The sequence below is a fragment of the Pelobates fuscus genome, chromosome 2 (genome assembly GCF_036172605.1).
Source record: "Pelobates fuscus isolate aPelFus1 chromosome 2, aPelFus1.pri, whole genome shotgun sequence".
NCBI lineage: Eukaryota > Metazoa > Chordata > Amphibia > Anura > Pelobatidae > Pelobates > Pelobates fuscus.
The window spans coordinates 400,247,868-400,264,978 of NC_086318.1; positions in this window are offsets into that span (position 1 = coordinate 400,247,868).

Consider the following 17,111-nt stretch of genomic DNA (forward strand, 5'->3'; position numbering starts at 1 on the left):
CATGTTACTCTGTATATAGAGGGGAGCCATGTTACTCTGTATATAGAGGGGAGCCATGTTACTCTGTATATAGAGGGGAGCCATGTTACTCTGTATATAGAGGGGAGCCATGTTACTCTGTATATAGAGGGGAGCCATGTTACACTGTATATAGAGGGGAGCCATGTTACACTGTATATAGAGGGAAGCCATGTTACTCTGTATATAGAGGGAAGCCATGTTACTCTGTATATAGAGGGAAGCCATGTTACTCTGTATATAGAGGGAAGCCATGTTACTCTGTATATAGAGGGGAGCCATGTTACTCTGTATATAGAGGGGAGCCATGTTACTCTGTATATAGAGGGGAGCCATGTTACTCTGTATATAGAGGGGAGCCATGTTACTCTGTATATAGAGGGGAGCCATGTTACTCTGTATATAGAGGGGAGCCATGTTACTCTGTATATAGAGGGGAGCCATGTTACTCTGTATATAGAGGGGAGCCATGTTACTCTGTATATAGAGGGGAGCCATGTTACTCTGTATATAGAGGGGAGCCATGTTACTCTGTATATAGAGGGGAGCCATGTTACTCTGTATATAGAGGGGAGCCATGTTACTCTGTATATAGAGGGGAGCCATGTTACTCTGTATATAGAGGGGAGCCATGTTACTCTGTATATAGAGGGGAGCCATGTTACTCTCTATATAGAGGGGAGCCATGTTACACTGTATATAGAGAGGAGCCATGTTTACACTGTATATAGAGGCAGGGCCGGACTGGGCATTAAAAGCAGCCCTGGAAAAAAAATTTACCAGCCCCATAATGCGTTGCGCCAGCATAGTGTGCAGATACAGAGTTAGAAAAGAGAACTTAAAATTAAAAATTATTACTCCAACGTAAAAAAAAAGCACATATAGGCTTCAAAATAAACAAAAGTGCTGATTTATTTTAAGAAGACGTGCCTTTGCATGTAATCAATGTTTCAGTCCAACTCTCATGACATTTTAAGGAAAGCTTGGTAATGGGACTGAAATGGTGAATGTATGTAGGGCACAACTGTAAAAAATTGACGTTATCTTGTTTACTTTGAAGTCCTGTGAGTGCGCTCTTCACTTTAAATATGTTATTGTGCTGGAGTATGCACCTACCTAGCAACAAGACTGGGCCAATATCTGCTCATTACATATGGTCCACATTAATGAAATTTCTCTGTGTATTATGCATATATAAATGTACATTAATATATGTGTAAATATAATAGACATAATTTTTTATATATATAACTAATACACACATTCATATACATGTCATATACCAGTGGAGGATCCAGAGCCTGATCCAGGGAGGGGCACTTGTAGTTTATTTAAAGAACAAGTTCAAAATACACAAAAATGTGGAATAGGTGGCGCTTTTTTATATTCGTGTACAATTTAGAGAAAATAGCCGCTAAAACACTCCGTGGGTACTCCTATAAAACCCACCACATATAAAAGATCACCAAAAATCAACAATGAAAACCTGCGTTTTCTTGAGTGTAGCGCTAAATGTGATAGAATAATACAATAGTGAATAGTGCTCTTAATTGCACTTACCCTCTTTTACACACTTGTATACATGAAAAAAAGGGAAAAAAATAGACAAATAATTGTGCAGTATGTTTAAGCTGAATTAGAAAATTTTTTGTGAATTCTGAAGATAGAGTCAAGTTCACTCACATTTGTTAGAGCCTTTTATAGATATAGGGCTCTAAACTTCCTGGCATCTGTGTCTTTTAGGGTAGACCACACGACCCCCCTCTCACGATATACGTATACGTGTTTTCCTCCAAGTTTAGATAGAAAAGAGACACAGGTAATCTGATCTGAGCGTAGTATTCCCAAATACTATAAATATCAATGAAAAAATAAGATATAGTATTGCTCACCTTTTTTAGAGCCTTTGTTAACCGGCTCTAAGTATATTAGCCTAGTGTCGATTTGTGGGGTGACACTACCCCTTTCTGGAATCACTTCGACAGGATACAGCAAAGAAGGTTGAGTATAAAAATATATTTATTATAAAATGAATATTCTAAAATTATGTATACAGTTTTACTAGAAAATAATAAAATCTGAAATATCATATATAAAATACAAATATTTGTTGCCAAAACGCGTTTCGCCGTCACACGGCTTCCTCAGTCGGCTTCTGATCTTCTTCTGAATAAAATCGCTTATATGTCTTTAAATCGACCGCCAAAATCTCCTAATTTTTAGTCCGGTGTGTTTCCAGTGGCTCGGGTTGATGTCGTCGCGTCACTTCCGGTCCTCCGTACTACATCTCCCATGGTGTTGTGCGGATCTCGGCGTCACTTCCGGTATGTGTCAGCGGTGTTATGGGAAATTGAGTCCAAAGTGACATCGTTGTATAGTTCGTTTTTAGTCCGTGATTGTATTTCAAGCATATAAATCATATGTTCCGGGTAGAAGTAGAACGAGATAATTGTAACGTTAGTATTCAGGAACAATTTGACAGAAATGTGCAAATATTGAGATGACAATAAATAGAAATAAAATTATAAAAACAGAGAATAATCTATTATAGATTTGTCTATATTTGATTCCTTTGTTTAGTGTCATATGTCCACCTCTGCAGGTTTGGCTGGGGGTTGTTTTTATCCTTTAGACAGTGAAAGTGGAATACGATAAAGGTGCAATAGAAGTAATTGGATCCCTTAATATTTCTAGCAGCATACATTTTGAAGATTCTCAGGGTTACAAGTTATTTCTATTCTAAAGAGTGTAGAATTTGTTCTGACATAAAAAGTCTCTGAGTCTTTTCCAATATGGGTTGTGATCATATGAATGTCCTTAATTGTTATTTAGTCTGGGGTGGGGAATCGATATTAGTAATGTGATATATTAGTAATAAAGTTTTTTGGAGAATACAGTCTGTTGAAGGAATATTTGACTTTGAATTAGTCTTTGAATTTATTTTCAAGAAATTCTTAATTTGGTTACGGTGCAATTGCTGTAGGCGTAAAATTCTTAGAAGGGTTTGGTTTTAAAATTAAGATTTTAAAATTTAAAATTTTAAAAAGATCTTTTGTATATAAATATGAACTGGACCTCACCTTTTTTAGAAAATTAATAAAAAGTCTAAAAGGTTAAGAGGTTAAAGGAAATGGCAAAGTTCGAAATCCGCATTCAAACCATGGGGGGCTAGGGTGTTCAAATTAAAAATCCACTTTGTCTCGATTTTTCCTAGCTTCTTTATTTCATCCTCCCCTCTCCAATTTAAGGTGATTTTCTGTATAGCTGAAAAACTTAGAAATTGGGGATCGTTGTTGTGTACCTCTTTGAAATGGTTGGAAACGCTATGTTTATCATATCCTCTCTTTATGTTTTGTATGTGTTCATTTATTCTCACGTATAAAGGACGCTTGGTTCTGCCCACATATAGGAGATTGCAGGAACATTGTAGTAGATATATCACTCTCTTTGAAAAACATGTAGTCATTTCTCGTATTTTGTATTTTTTTTCTTTTTTTGAATCCGAAAATTCTATAACGTGTCTTTTTACACTCTTTGTGTTTTTACAGGCTGAGCATAGGCCACAGCCGAAAAAACCTTTCTTTTGAAAGAAAGGGGTGGGTTTTTTGTCTTTTATATGGTTGTGTACCAGTTTTTGTTTCAGATTGGGTGCTCCCCTGTATATAAATCTAGGCTTCTCTGGTAGAATCGAGTACAGCATTGGGTCGTTCCTAAGCATCGGCCAGTGTTTACTAATTATTCGTTTTATTCTGTTACTTTCTTGATTAAAATTACTAATGAAGGGTAGGATGTTGTGTTCTTTTGTGGTTTTCTGTTTATATTTCAATAGAGAGGATCTGTCCATTGTTTCTATTTGTTTAATAGTGTCCACAAGGGATTTTTCTTCATAACCCTTCTCTATAAACTGTTCTTTTATTCTTATGGCTTGGGTTCCAAACGTGCTTATGTCTGTGCAATTTCTGCGGATCCTCATTATCTGTGCTTTTGGGATATTTTTTAACCAGGGTGAAAAGTGACAGCTGTTTAGAAAAATGTAATTGTTTACATCTACTGATTTAAAAAAGGTTTTTGTCTTAATTTGGTTTTCTTCTATAAAAATTGTGAGATCTAAAAAATTTACGCTTTCTTTACTGTATTCCGTGGTTAATTTAATTCCCCAGTCATTAGTGTTTAAAAAAGTTAAAAATGACTTTAAAAGATCTTCTGAGCCCTTCCAAATAAAAAATATATCATCTATGTACCGCTTGTAGGAGACCAGGTTCGTCTCCCAGTCCTTGTTGTTTTTCAGGAGGGACGCCAAAAAGGGAAATACAAAGCAGCACAATCTCCACAAAATACAAATTCCCCTCAGAATACCACCCCCAAAAGACAAAGGAATTTAAGGGGAGGGGCACACGAGGAGGGAAGACACACAACAAGATAAGAAAAACACTAGCACAATCACAATCAATTATTTTTAATCTAACGGGGAATCCCCTACCACTGGCCGAACAAAAGGTTCTAAACAAAGGACTAAAATTTGTTCCTACACAACCCTTAAACAAATTCGACATTTTTATAGATCTAAATAAATACAAAAGACAACTATGCTTAAAAAAATGTTTTATGAGAACAGACAAATTAACATATCAAACCTCACCTTCAAAATATGTACACACTGACCTTAAGGAAAAGTCCACTTTCTTCCCAAATAATTTTGTATCCAAAGAGATGATTTCGTTTGAGAATGCGGTCATGCAAGAAATAAATCAAATCAAACCCAAAAATAAGAGACAAATGAATTTAAACAAAGAGGAGTGGTTAGCACTAAAAGCACTTCAGAAGAACAAAGAAAAAGTAATCAAACCAGCCGATAAGGGAGGTGGGATTGTAGTTATGAGAACGGAGGATTATCTACAAGAAGGCCTAAGACTAGTTGGAGATGGGGACACATATGAAAAGTTATCAGGAAACCCGACATTTACCATTAAGACAAAATTTGAAAATTTATTACAGAGGGGAAAAGAAATAGAGATATTAAATGAAAAAGAATATAAATACCTCAACATCATGAAACCAAAAATCCCTGTTTTTTATCATTTACCAAAAATCCACAAAAATGCCACCAATCCTCCAGGTAGACCGATAGTCTCAGGCATAGGCTCGATATCAAGTAGACTATCGGAATACCTGGACAAGTGCCTACAACCAATCGTACAAAAAACTAGAAACTACCTCAAAGACACACTCAATATTATTCAAATTTTACAAGAAATACAGTGGGAACCAGACTACATTCTAGTCACCGCAGATGTGAGCTCACTATACACAATCATCTCACACACTAGAGGAATAGAAGCCACACAATTTTTTCTGAAGAATGATGATTTTTATCCAGATGAACAAATTAATTTTATAACAGAGGGAATAGAACTCATTTTAAATAATAACTATTTTTGGTTTAATAACGAATTCTTTTTACAAAAAGTCGGTACTGCTATGGGGACCAGGTTCGCTCCTAGCTATGCAAATCTCTTCATGGCATTTTGGGAGGAGAGATTCATAAATAACAACAAGGACTGGGAGACGAACCTGGTCTCCTACAAGCGGTACATAGATGATATATTTTTTATTTGGAAGGGCTCAGAAGATCTTTTAAAGTCATTTTTAACTTTTTTAAACACTAATGCACAGATAATGAGGATCCGCAGAAATTGCACAGACATAAGCACGTTTGGAACCCAAGCCATAAGAATAAAAGAACAGTTTATAGAGAAGGGTTATGAAGAAAAATCCCTTGTGGACACTATTAAACAAATAGAAACAATGGACAGATCCTCTCTATTGAAATATAAACAGAAAACCACAAAAGAACACAACATCCTACCCTTCATTAGTAATTTTAATCAAGAAAGTAACAGAATAAAACGAATAATTAGTAAACACTGGCCGATGCTTAGGAACGACCCAATGCTGTACTCGATTCTACCAGAGAAGCCTAGATTTATATACAGGGGAGCACCCAATCTGAAACAAAAACTGGTACACAACCATATAAAAGACAAAAAACCCACCCCTTTCTTTCAAAAGAAAGGTTTTTTCGGCTGTGGCCTATGCTCAGCCTGTAAAAACACAAAGAGTGTAAAAAGACACGTTATAGAATTTTCGGATTCAAAAAAAGAAAAAAAATACAAAATACGAGAAATGACTACATGTTTTTCAAAGAGAGTGATATATCTACTACAATGTTCCTGCAATCTCCTATATGTGGGCAGAACCAAGCGTCCTTTATACGTGAGAATAAATGAACACATACGAAACATAAAGAGAGGATATGATAAACATAGCGTTTCCAACCATTTCAAAGAGGTACACAACAACGATCCCCAATTTCTAAGTTTTTCAGCTATACAGAAAATCACCTTAAATTGGAGAGGGGAGGATGAAATAAAGAAGCTAGGAAAAATCGAGACAAAGTGGATTTTTAATTTGAACACCCTAGCCCCCCATGGTTTGAATGCGGATTTCGAACTTTGCCATTTCCTTTAACCTCTTAACCTTTTAGACTTTTTATTAATTTTCTAAAAAAGGTGAGGTCCAGTTCATATTTATATACAAAAGATCTTTTTAAAATTTTAAATTTTAAAATCTTAATTTTAAAACCAAACCCTTCTAAGAATTTTACGCCTACAGCAATTGCACCGTAACCAAATTAAGAATTTCTTGAAAATAAATTCAAAGACTAATTCAAAGTCAAATATTCCTTCAACAGACTGTATTCTCCAAAAAACTTTATTACTAATATATCACATTACTAATATCGATTCCCCACCCCAGACTAAATAACAATTAAGGACATTCATATGATCACAACCCATATTGGAAAAGACTCAGAGACTTTTTATGTCAGAACAAATTCTACACTCTTTAGAATAGAAATAACTTGTAACCCTGAGAATCTTCAAAATGTATGCTGCTAGAAATATTAAGGGATCCAATTACTTCTATTGCACCTTTATCGTATTCCACTTTCACTGTCTAAAGGATAAAAACAACCCCCAGCCAAACCTGCAGAGGTGGACATATGACACTAAACAAAGGAATCAAATATAGACAAATCTATAATAGATTATTCTCTGTTTTTATAATTTTATTTCTATTTATTGTCATCTCAATATTTGCACATTTCTGTCAAATTGTTCCTGAATACTAACGTTACAATTATCTCGTTCTACTTCTACCCGGAACATATGATTTATATGCTTGAAATACAATCACGGACTAAAAACGAACTATACAACGATGTCACTTTGGACTCAATTTCCCATAACACCGCTGACACACACCGGAAGTGACGCCGAGATCCGCACAACACCATGGGAGATGTAGTACGGAGGACCGGAAGTGACGCGACGACATCAACCCGAGCCACTGGAAACACACCGGACTAAAAATTAGGAGATTTTGGCGGTCGATTTAAAGACATATAAGCGATTTTATTCAGAAGAAGATCAGAAGCCGACTGAGGAAGCCGTGTGACGGCGAAACGCGTTTTGGCAACAAATATTTGTATTTTATATATGATATTTCAGATTTTATTATTTTCTAGTAAAACTGTATACATAATTTTAGAATATTCATTTTATAATAAATATATTTTTATACTCAACCTTCTTTGCTGTATCCTGTCGAAGTGATTCCAGAAAGGGGTAGTGTCACCCCACAAATCGACACTAGGCTAATATACTTAGAGCCGGTTAACAAAGGCTCTAAAAAAGGTGAGCAATACTATATCTTATTTTTTCATTGATATTTATAGTATTTGGGAATACCACGCTCAGATCAGATTACCTGTGTCTCTTTTCTATCTAAACTTGGAGGAAAACACGTATACGTATATCGTGAGAGGGGGGTCGTGTGGTCTACCCTAAAAGACACAGATGCCAGGAAGTTTAGAGCCCTATATCTATAAAAGGCTCTAACAAATGTGAGTGAACTTGACTCTATCTTCAGAATTCACAAAAAATTTTCTAATTCAGCTTAAACATACTGCACAATTATTTGTCTATTTTTTTCCCTTTTTTTCATGTATACAAGTGTGTAAAAGAGGGTAAGTGCAATTAAGAGCACTATTCACTATTGTATTATTCTATCACATTTAGCGCTACACTCAAGAAAACGCAGGTTTTCATTGTTGATTTTTGGTGATCTTTTATATGTGGTGGGTTTTATAGGAGTACCCACGGAGTGTTTTAGCGGCTATTTTCTCTAAATTGTACACGAATATAAAAAAGCGCCACCTATTCCACATTTTTGTGTATTTTGAACTTGTTTCTGTATATCTTACTCCTTGTAAGTGTGGAGGCAGCTAAAATGTCACTATTTGAAAGAAGAAAGAACTACTGCACAAATATAGACACTATGTTTGACACCCCCACTTTAATGCACAACTCTCAACCTCAGACCAATACCCATGACCTAAGAGAATGTCAATACAAATTAACCAAATGCATGAACCAAGAGGTTAAAATAATTTGGGAAGTAGCGACCCTAGAAAAATATATTAAAGAAAAAATCACCCCTAGAGGCCTAAGATACAACAAATATCCCACATTTGATAAAGGGGAAGAAGAATTTATAGAAGAATGGCAGGAGATGCTAGAGAATTTCTCCTTCACAACTATGAAAATGATAATCAAAAGGAGAAAACTCACTTTACAGAAATTAGATAAAGACATAAATGAAATTCAAACCCAACTTGTAAACCATACTACCTCTGAAGAATATGAAACCATAACAAAAACAATCCAAAAACAAATAGACAAAACAGAAATTGAGACCATAAATATCAAAAGAAAGAAATATAAGAGGGACAGGTACGATTATGACAATAATCAAGTTACCACCTATGCAACAAAAGAACAAACTAATACACATAACAATAATCACCAAAAACACTACACTAGAAGAGACCACTCCCCACAACAGAGCAGAAATAACCATGTCCATACAAATAGAAGGGAAAACAACTACAAATCAAACCCCACACGTTCTCAATGGGAGCACAACAATTCACATGATAGGAGACACCACTCTAGAGCTAGGTCACCACATTTAAGATTCCCTCCACCACAACCAAGAACCAATAAATTTGCAACAACCCCTACAAAGGAAAGATATGAACTAAATAGAAAAGCCAGGGAAAGATCACCCATCCTCACGAGAAATAGAAAAGAAACACAAAAAAGTAACAATTTCACTTCCAACAGATTTGACATTTTAACAAACAGAAATATTGAAGAAGATGATTTTTTTCAGGAGGGACGCCAAAAAGGGAAATACAAAGCAGCACAATCTCCACAAAATACAAATTCCCCTCAGAATACCACCCCCAAAAGACAAAGGAATTTAAGGGGAGGGGCACACGAGGAGGGAAGACACACAACAAGATAAGAAAAACACTAGCACAATCACAATCAATTATTTTTAATCTAACGGGGAATCCCCTACCACTGGCCGAACAAAAGGTTCTAAACAAAGGACTAAAATTTGTTCCTACACAACCCTTAAACAAATTCGACATTTTTATAGATCTAAATAAATACAAAAGACAACTATGCTTAAAAAAATGTTTTATGAGAACAGACAAATTAACATATCAAACCTCACCTTCAAAATATGTACACACTGACCTTAAGGAAAAGTCCACTTTCTTCCCAAATAATTTTGTATCCAAAGAGATGATTTCGTTTGAGAATGCGGTCATGCAAGAAATAAATCAAATCAAACCCAAAAATAAGAGACAAATGAATTTAAACAAAGAGGAGTGGTTAGCACTAAAAGCACTTCAGAAGAACAAAGAAAAAGTAATCAAACCAGCCGATAAGGGAGGTGGGATTGTAGTTATGAGAACGGAGGATTATCTACAAGAAGGCCTAAGACTAGTTGGAGATGGGGACACATATGAAAAGTTATCAGGAAACCCGACATTTACCATTAAGACAAAATTTGAAAATTTATTACAGAGGGGAAAAGAAATAGAGATATTAAATGAAAAAGAATATAAATACCTCAACATCATGAAACCAAAAATCCCTGTTTTTTATCATTTACCAAAAATCCACAAAAATGCCACCAATCCTCCAGGTAGACCGATAGTCTCAGGCATAGGCTCGATATCAAGTAGACTATCGGAATACCTGGACAAGTGCCTACAACCAATCGTACAAAAAACTAGAAACTACCTCAAAGACACACTCAATATTATTCAAATTTTACAAGAAATACAGTGGGAACCAGACTACATTCTAGTCACCGCAGATGTGAGCTCACTATACACAATCATCTCACACACTAGAGGAATAGAAGCCACACAATTTTTTCTGAAGAATGATGATTTTTATCCAGATGAACAAATTAATTTTATAACAGAGGGAATAGAACTCATTTTAAATAATAACTATTTTTGGTTTAATAACGAATTCTTTTTACAAAAAGTCGGTACTGCTATGGGGACCAGGTTCGCTCCTAGCTATGCAAATCTCTTCATGGCATTTTGGGAGGAGAGATTCATAAATAACAACAAGGACTGGGAGACGAACCTGGTCTCCTACAAGCGGTACATAGATGATATATTTTTTATTTGGAAGGGCTCAGAAGATCTTTTAAAGTCATTTTTAACTTTTTTAAACACTAATGACTGGGGAATTAAATTAACCACGGAATACAGTAAAGAAAGCGTAAATTTTTTAGATCTCACAATTTTTATAGAAGAAAACCAAATTAAGACAAAAACCTTTTTTAAATCAGTAGATGTAAACAATTACATTTTTCTAAACAGCTGTCACTTTTCACCCTGGTTAAAAAATATCCCAAAAGCACAGATAATGAGGATCCGCAGAAATTGCACAGACATAAGCACGTTTGGAACCCAAGCCATAAGAATAAAAGAACAGTTTATAGAGAAGGGTTATGAAGAAAAATCCCTTGTGGACACTATTAAACAAATAGAAACAATGGACAGATCCTCTCTATTGAAATATAAACAGAAAACCACAAAAGAACACAACATCCTACCCTTCATTAGTAATTTTAATCAAGAAAGTAACAGAATAAAACGAATAATTAGTAAACACTGGCCGATGCTTAGGAACGACCCAATGCTGTACTCGATTCTACCAGAGAAGCCTAGATTTATATACAGGGGAGCACCCAATCTGAAACAAAAACTGGTACACAACCATATAAAAGACAAAAAACCCACCCCTTTCTTTCAAAAGAAAGGTTTTTTCGGCTGTGGCCTATGCTCAGCCTGTAAAAACACAAAGAGTGTAAAAAGACACGTTATAGAATTTTCGGATTCAAAAAAAGAAAAAAAATACAAAATACGAGAAATGACTACATGTTTTTCAAAGAGAGTGATATATCTACTACAATGTTCCTGCAATCTCCTATATGTGGGCAGAACCAAGCGTCCTTTATACGTGAGAATAAATGAACACATACGAAACATAAAGAGAGGATATGATAAACATAGCGTTTCCAACCATTTCAAAGAGGTACACAACAACGATCCCCAATTTCTAAGTTTTTCAGCTATACAGAAAATCACCTTAAATTGGAGAGGGGAGGATGAAATAAAGAAGCTAGGAAAAATCGAGACAAAGTGGATTTTTAATTTGAACACCCTAGCCCCCCATGGTTTGAATGCGGATTTCGAACTTTGCCATTTCCTTTAACCTCTTAACCTTTTAGACTTTTTATTAATTTTCTAAAAAAGGTGAGGTCCAGTTCATATTTATATACAAAAGATCTTTTTAAAATTTTAAATTTTAAAATCTTAATTTTAAAACCAAACCCTTCTAAGAATTTTACGCCTACAGCAATTGCACCGTAACCAAATTAAGAATTTCTTGAAAATAAATTCAAAGACTAATTCAAAGTCAAATATTCCTTCAACAGACTGTATTCTCCAAAAAACTTTATTACTAATATATCACATTACTAATATCGATTCCCCACCCCAGACTAAATAACAATTAAGGACATTCATATGATCACAACCCATATTGGAAAAGACTCAGAGACTTTTTATGTCAGAACAAATTCTACACTCTTTAGAATAGAAATAACTTGTAACCCTGAGAATCTTCAAAATGTATGCTGCTAGAAATATTAAGGGATCCAATTACTTCTATTGCACCTTTATCGTATTCCACTTTCACTGTCTAAAGGATAAAAACAACCCCCAGCCAAACCTGCAGAGGTGGACATATGACACTAAACAAAGGAATCAAATATAGACAAATCTATAATAGATTATTCTCTGTTTTTATAATTTTATTTCTATTTATTGTCATCTCAATATTTGCACATTTCTGTCAAATTGTTCCTGAATACTAACGTTACAATTATCTCGTTCTACTTCTACCCGGAACATATGATTTATATGCTTGAAATACAATCACGGACTAAAAACGAACTATACAACGATGTCACTTTGGACTCAATTTCCCATAACACCGCTGACACACACCGGAAGTGACGCCGAGATCCGCACAACACCATGGGAGATGTAGTACGGAGGACCGGAAGTGACGCGACGACATCAACCCGAGCCACTGGAAACACACCGGACTAAAAATTAGGAGATTTTGGCGGTCGATTTAAAGACATATAAGCGATTTTATTCAGAAGAAGATCAGAAGCCGACTGAGGAAGCCGTGTGACGGCGAAACAAGTATTTAAAGAACAAATCCATGCACAATAACCACTACTGCTCTGTGTAGTGGTTATGGTGCAAGGAGTGCCGGGACCCCCTCACAGAGTAAGTAGTCAAACCGTTTAAGAACAGTTTGACAACTTACCTGGGGTTTGCTGGGATATGGGGCTGTAGTAAGGTATAGGAGCAGTGGTACAATGTGTGAGGGGTGCAGTGTGTGTGAAAGGTTCAGTGTATGTGTGTGTGTGGGGGGGTGTAGTGTGTGAATGCGTAGCGTGTGTGGGGAAATGTGTGTGTATGGGGGGCAATGTGTGCATGGGGGCAGTGTGTATGGTGTGTGTGGAGGCAGTGTGTGTGTGTGTGTGTATGAGGCAATGTGTGAATGTGTATGGTGTGTGTGTGGGGGCAGTATGTGTATGGGGGGCAGTGTGTGAATGTGTACGGTGTGTGTGTGTGTGTTAGGGCAGTGTGTGTGGGGGCAGTGTGTGAATGTGTATGGTGTGTGTGTGGGGGCAGTGTGTCTATGGGGCTAGAGTTCACTCTCAACACTGCGACCACCAGGAATTCGTGGTGAGAGTGAACTCTAGCCCATAGCTCCAGGGCTAGAGTTCACTCTCGTGAGAGCCGGAGCATTGCCGTGGTAACCGCGGCAACGCTTTGTGCTCGTGCGAGAAGGACGCAGAGGAGCTGCAGGCTGACCTCCTGGGTCCTCTCTCCCTCCCTCCCCTACCGGCTGCCCGCAAGGTGCCTGTGGAAGGGGGAGGGAGATCGTCTGGCAGGGGGAGGGGGGGTTTACCCTCTCCTTCCCAGTCTCTCTCTTTCCCCTCTGTTTCTCTATTCCCCTCTCCTTGTGTGTCTCTCTCCTTTCTCCCTCTGTCTCTCTCTTCCCCTCTGTCTCTCTCTTCCCCTCTGTCTCTCTCTTCCCCTCTGTCTCTCTCTTCCCCTCTGTCTCTCTCTTCCCCTCTGTCTCTCTCTTCCCCTCTGTCTCTCTCTTCCCCTCTGTCTCTCTCTTCCCCTCTGTCTCTCTCTTCCCCTCTGTCTCTCTCTTCCCCTCTGTCTCTCTCTTCCCCTCTGTCTCTCTCTTCCCCTCTGCCTCTCTCTTCCCCTCTGTCTCTCTCTTCCCCTCTGTCTCTCTCTCCCCCCTCTCTTTTTCCTCCCTCCACCATCTCTCTATCCCCCCTCTGTCTCTTTCCCCCATCCTTTCCATGTGCCCCTCTGTTTTATTTGCCCCCCCTATCATTGTGTCTCTTTCCCCCCCTCCACATCTCTCTATCCCCCCTCTGTCTCTTTCCCCCATCCTTTCCATGTGCCCCTCTGTTTTATTTGCCCCCCCTATCATTGTGTCTCTTTTTCCCCCCTCCACATCTCTCTATCCCCCCTCTGTCTATTTCCCCCATCCTTTCCATGTGCCCCTCTGTTTTATTTCCCCCCTCTCCTCCCCTCCCATTTACCTGAGTAGTGAGTGGGGTTGGGGCCGGCCGCATTCCGCGCTGGAGCCGCCGGACCGGGTGGCAGCCTCGCCGGTCCGGCGGCACTGCTTTCACTAATGCAGACTCGCTGAAGGCTGATGGAGGAGGGAGGAGCATGTCTCTGTACCATGCTCCCTCGCGGTTCCTGTGCTGGGAATTGTGGGAACCGCGAGGGAGCATGGTACAGAGACATGCTCCTCCCTCCTCCATCAGCCCCCAGCGTGTCTGCATTAGTGAAAGCAGTGCCGCCGGACCGGCGATGCTGCCACCCGGTCCGGCGGCTCCAGCGCGGAATGCGGCCGGCCCCCTCAGATTGTGTGCCACCGGACCGGCAACCCGGTACATACCCGGCCCACCGGGAAAATTCCCGGTATCCCGGTGGGCCAGTCCGGCCCTGTATAGAGGGAGCCATGTTACTCTGTATATAGAGGGGAGCCATGTTACTCTGTATATAGAGGGGAGCCATGTTACACTGTATATAGATGGTGCCATGTTTACTCTGTATATAGAGGGGAGCCATGTTGCTCTGTATATAGAGGGGAGCCATGTTCTTCTGTATATAGAGGGGAGCCATGTTACACTGTATATAGATGGTGCCATGTTACTCTGTATATAGAGGGAGCCATGTTTACTCTGTATATAGAGGGAGCCATGTTTACTCTGTATATAGAGGGAGCCATGTTTACTCTGTATATAGAGGGAGCCATGTTTACTCTGTATATAGAGGGAGCCATGTTACTATCTGAGGTGGTTAACTATGATTGGCCCTGGCATGTTTGTTAGTCTGGCCTGCATGGTTGTCTGGCATGAATAAAAGTAGCATGTTTCAACTATGTTAGTAGTTAGACTAGTTTGCACTAAAACATGGAAGACATCCTAGTATGAATCGTGATTAACCGCTCTCAGAGACTATGCATTGCGACATGTATATGATGTGGAAAGGTTAACTGTTATGACTGTCTATAGACGAAGTGGATTTAGCTGCACCTTAAGGATCACCAGTCCGTGGGTGCTGTATCTCTGCAACTGCTATTCAGGAGCCATAGATTGCCGGGTATTGTTGCCAATGCTATTCAGGAGCCATAGATTGCCGGGTATTGTTGCCAATGCTATTCAGGAGCCATAGATTGCCGGGTATTGTTGCCAATGCTATTCGGTGGGTGAGTCCTGTAGCCTCCTGGACTGTTTGCGGTTGTTTGCGGTATGTTAAACGGGTAGTTTGGTCTGTCACTGTGAAGTGGGCGTAACCCTTACACTACCTGATCGATAAAACATCATACCTGATGTTTTAAAGCACGTTATTCCAAACAATTTAGGAATGTTAGGTGATTTATGCCCTTTATGGATTAAAACCAGACTCTGCATCAACTATGTACATTTCCATGGGAGTTTTGCCATGGATCCCCCTCCGGCCACAGTCCAGGTGTTAGTCCCCTTGAAACAACTTTTCCATCACTATTGTGGCCAGAAAGAGTCCCTGTGGATTTTAAAATTCGCCTGCCTATTGAAGTCTATGGCGGTTCGCCCGTTCGTGAACATTTGCGGAAGTTCACGTTCGCGAACGGAAAATTTTGTGTTCGCGACATCTCTATTGTTTAATCTTTGAGAACAATGCATGTTGTAATCTTTTGGTTTTAATATATGTTTCTTATCTGTTATGTCTTTGTTTGTTTGTGGGTGGGGGCTAAGATATTAGGATATTGAATTTCACCTGGGTTATCTTCAGGTGTGTGTTTACTTGTAGAGGTGGGAACAATAAAAGTTCCTTTTTTCCATGGAAGAGGGAAAAAATGTTGGAATACCAATGACAGTCTGTGCTGTTATTGCAGTAGGTTTTTTTTTTTTTGGGGGGGGGGAGGGCTGGGGGGGGTTCTGCATAGCTTAGAAACACTGTTAAATCTTGCATCTCAGGGCAATGCATTCTAGCACTGGGTCTTTGAAAACTACTTTTGATGATCAAAAGACTTAAACTATAAAGAGCAGGGCCGGATTAAAAGCCCAGTGGGCCTGGTGCTGATAATTATGATGGACCTAATTACAAAATCTTATTGACCAAAAACACTAAAACAGTCCTACCTCCTAAGCGTCATGTATCTGATGGAGATGGTGCTGGAGGGAAACTCATAGGATGCAACTATGAGAAAACACTACCCTTTGCTAATCTCACGCTTTCATCTTTCAAGTAAACCCATACCCTCTAACAGCATTGTCCAGTAAAGCAGGAAGTCTATGGAAGCGGTAAAAGGGTGGGCCACTGACACAAATCACATAACCAGAACGTCCTAAATGGTGAACATACACAAAAAGGGGGCATGTCTGTGTCCCCACGTCTCCCAGCCCCTTAGTGTCTGTGTCCCCATGTCTCCCAGTGTCCCCATGTCACTAGGACACTGGGAGACATGGGGACACAGATACTAGGGAACACTGGGAGACCTGGGGACACAGACTCATGGGGACACTGGGAGACAGACACGAGGGGACACTGGGAGACATGGGGCACTGAGACACTGTGATATATAGGGGACACTAGAGACTTGATAAAGACCTGGGTACAGGTCAAAATGTTGCGGTGTCCAATAAGCATGCTTAACCCCTTAAGGACCAAACTTCTGGAATAAAAGGGGGATCATGACATGTCAGACATGTCATGTGTCCTTAAGGGGTTAAAGCTATCACAGTGAGTGCCTGAGATTTTTTTATTTTATACTAGACACTACGGTCATAGAGACACTACGGTCATAGAGACACTATGGGCACTGAGAGACATGGGGCACTGAGAGACATGGAGCATTGAGACACTCTGATACATAGGGGAAACTGATACATAGGGGACACTGACACATAGGGGACATTGGAGACTTGATAAAGACCTGGGCGCAGGTTGAAATGTTGCGGTGTCCAATAAACCTGCCTAAATCTATCAC